Genomic DNA, 3,785 nt, shown 5'->3' on the forward strand with positions numbered 1-3,785 from the left:
GACGACTCCCAAGTCACACAGCTGGTCCACGGCAGAGCTGGTGTTCCAACCCACATTCTGGAACTTGAGTCTCACTGCTTCCTCTGCTAGGGCAAAAGTCTCAGATGCAGATGCTGGATACCCATCAGAAGAGGAGATGCAAAGAAAATCAAATGACTGTTTGTTTCTCTCAAGCCAGAACCCTGTGTCCTTCCTGCCTCCTCTGAGCTGCAGGCAGGGAGGGACCTGCATCTCTTCTCATTACTTGAAAATGACACAGCGGGAGGGGATGGGACAATTAGAGCTGCAAGAATTGGAGTACAACGTGGAATCAATAATTTTCTGGAAATGGTGGAAATGACCAGAATTTCAACACTGAGAAGTAATGAAAGATGTCTTCTGAAATCATGCATCATCCGAATGGTTATTCTTTTGGATTTTCCATTACTATGGATACATCAGCCATGATGCCTGCCTGTGGGGTTGAACAGGTAGAGAGAATGGGACTATCAGCACCAGAGAGGTAGGGAGCTGAGTTTAGGCTACTGCTTAACTTTGAGAGGTGATACATTTTCACGGAAAGAATCTGGGTTTTGGAGTTAGGGTCCTGGGTTATAATCGTGATGTGAGGTTAGAGGTGGGGCTATCACCAAAGCCCTGAATTCTTGTTTTCTCACCTATGAAATGGGTACATTAGCACCCATCTCTCAGTGAAGAGCTCATGAAGTCATGGACATGAAAGAGCCTCACAGAGGACAGGTAAGTGCTTAGTAAATAGGACTTTCTACTTTTTTTGTTTCTATTCTTAAAGGAGGTCTTATTAACCAAGTCATATTCTCTAATATCTTAAAAAATGTAATTTCAAAGATTTCTGTATTGCCAGTTTTCTCTGCACTTAAAAGAGTCAAAGTGACTACAGTAATGATTCTTTTCACATTCGCATACGTGCAACTCTCGCGGGAGGTTGTGTGTGTGTGTGCACACCCACGCCCCCCTCAGCACACACAAAGCAGTCGTCAGCCAGCATTTCCCTTTAGACAGATCTGAGCAAATGACTTAGGTAATCACCCTGGAAATAAAACATAACATGTAAGTCCTAATTAAAGTTATGCCCTAAGATAGCCTGTAAATTATAGGTTTTCCCAAAGACAGGATCAGAGAGCATTTATCTGCAGCTTGTGCTGTGGGCTGATAACAAATTGTCCTGTTTGCAGGCACCGAGTGGAGGAGGACTTGACTAGACTCTGAATGAGCCTCGTTAAGTAGAGACTCCGTCTACATTCTGCCTACCGCTAGCAGGCTCGGATCCAGAGCTCCACACACTGCGGCTTTGTTTGGGGCTTGCTGAGGCTTTTCGAAAGCTTTCCTCCAAGCAATGCTCTGTGGAGCCTGTGCCCGGCTCCTTCGTCCTGCAGGATTTCTTAATATCAACATCGACTTTGGAAGAACACACTTAGACGGGCTCTGTTCTCTTCTGGGGAAATGGCTTCAGCTGCTCGACAACACGGTGTGGTTCATGGAGGCCACACTGACTACTTCATGGGAGTGACGTGGGGCCTGAGAGAGACAAGCTCCTGTGACAGCTGATGGCCCGGGTTTAACTCCCACGGGTACTTCGTGGGTGGGAGACCGGCGCAGTCACACGAGATCGGCACCGTCACACAGGACCGGCACAGAGAAGTGCCCACATTTCGTTACACGTTCTGCTGTAGCTATCTTGAAATTCTTAATACTGTCTGAACAAGAGGTCCTGCATCTTCATTTTGCACTGGGCCCTGCAAATTAGGTAGCTAATCCTGCTGACCCCTCTGTGCCTTCGCACATACTGTTCCCTGCCTGGAATGCTCTTCCCATATCTCCCGCCTGGGGAATCCCTAGATTTTCTCTCCTCCTTTCCTTCCTTCCTTCTGCCTTTTCTTACTTTTAGTTTTTTTTTGTTGTTGTTGTTTGTTTTTTTCTGTAAACAGTTGGTGAGTCCCCGCTTTGGGCTCTGCTTCATGCCAGGGGCCAGAATATCTAGGGTAGGAAAGACAGAAACAGTCCTTATTCTCACAGAGCTTATAGGCTGGTGAAAGAGATAGACAAACAAAATAGCAAGGAAACAAGAAAATCGGTTTCAAATTTTAGTCACTCCTATGAAGGAAAAACAGGGTGGTGAAAAAAGAATCACAGTAGTGAGGGGAAGCGGGAAGGGTGCCAAGGCTTTCAGATCAGGGCTCCATCGGAACGTCACCTTACTCTCCACTCTCAGAAGAGTCCAATCTGTGCTCGTCTTGGTAGTCATTTCTCTGCTACTGTGCTGGCCACACTTAGCAGCAATTACATGCTCACACATCCATCCATTCTACCGGAACATGGGCTCTGAGTGGCGTGAGGGTTGAGACCATGTTCTAAGCATTCATCTCCTGGGGTGGAGGGGGTGGCCACTGGGATCTCCTGGGTAGAAACCAGAGCTACTTACTGCAAAACATCCTACAGATTACAGGCCAGTCGCCGCAACAGAGAATTATCCCTCCCAAAGTGTCGATAGTGCTCTACATTCATACAAAATGCAATATTAAAAAATATCAACTGGTATAAGCTGCTTCCTGCTTTCCAGCAGGACCACACTAAACGTGGAAACCCCCTAGAGGCAGCCCTGTTCTTAGGACACATTGCAGCATCTCCCAGCTCTGAAGCTCTACCTTCTCTTCCTCCCTGTGCTTCCATGAACTGATGCATGTGAAGTTCCTCAGCCAGCCCTGGTCAGCTGTGACTTCCTTTTCCCCAGCCTTTTCTCCCCAGCTTCCTTCTGACCCAAGGTTCTCCTGATGCAGCTAAAATTCATTTCCTCAGCAGTAGTTATTTTCTGAACTTACCAAGTCACCCAGGATCATGATTGAGCAAGTTCAAGAGCAAACAGCAGCTCAAGGGGTTTTGAGTTGGGGAAGGAAGGAAGTACAATTTGGTAAGAGCACTTATTAAGGGCCAAACCGCTTTCCTTAACATAATCCACAACACAAAGTTTCAAGGAACATGTTCTTACCGATCAGAGCTGCTGTCACTGCCAGGCCAGCCTAGGTGAGAATTCCCTTCCAAGGTCACTCACGTGGCTCTTGACAGGCCTCAGGTCCTCCCTGACTGTCGGCTGAAGATGGCAGTTCCTGGCCACATGGGCCTCTCCATGATGCAGCCTCAAGGAATGGCAGCTGGCTTCCCCCAGAGTGAGGACTCTAAAGGTGAATGCCAGAAAGGGCTCCAGAGGTGGCCAGTCTTAGCATGACCTAACCTCAGGAGTGACATCCCATCACTTCTGTGCTTGTTATTGGAGAGTCACGGAGTCCAGCCACACCTGCAGAAAGGAATTACCCAGGTTGTAGACAGCAAGAGGCTCTGGATCCCTGGGGCCGGTGGTGCCTATCACGATGAGACACTGTGCCACATAGACTGCTACCAAGTCCTAGTTCCACCAGCACTTTGTTGGTGACCTTGGGCGTACAGTTCAACCTGCTTACGCTTCCTCATATATGAGAGGGCAGTTGTAACAGGACGTGCCCCGCTGGGTGGACAGAATCTAATATTCCATCGTACATATGAACGTGTCGGACTTTGCCGGTAGGAAACACCCTCAAAGCTTCCATTTCCTATTCGTGTCCCCTCTCCTCTCCTCTCCTTTCCCTCCCTTTGACCCTGTGCAGGCTCTTGCATGTATTAGAAAACGATGACTCTCTTTTTGAATATGCAGGTCTTGGCAAGCTATTGGATAAATGCTGTTGTACGCACTCCCCGTTTGATGGGGAGTCTCAGGGTTGGAGAGCACTGAACGC

Source organism: Furipterus horrens, unplaced genomic scaffold (genome assembly GCF_987537825.1).
Source record: "Furipterus horrens unplaced genomic scaffold, mFurHor1.1.pri manual_scaffold_7, whole genome shotgun sequence".
In the NCBI taxonomy this organism is placed as follows: domain Eukaryota; kingdom Metazoa; phylum Chordata; class Mammalia; order Chiroptera; family Furipteridae; genus Furipterus; species Furipterus horrens.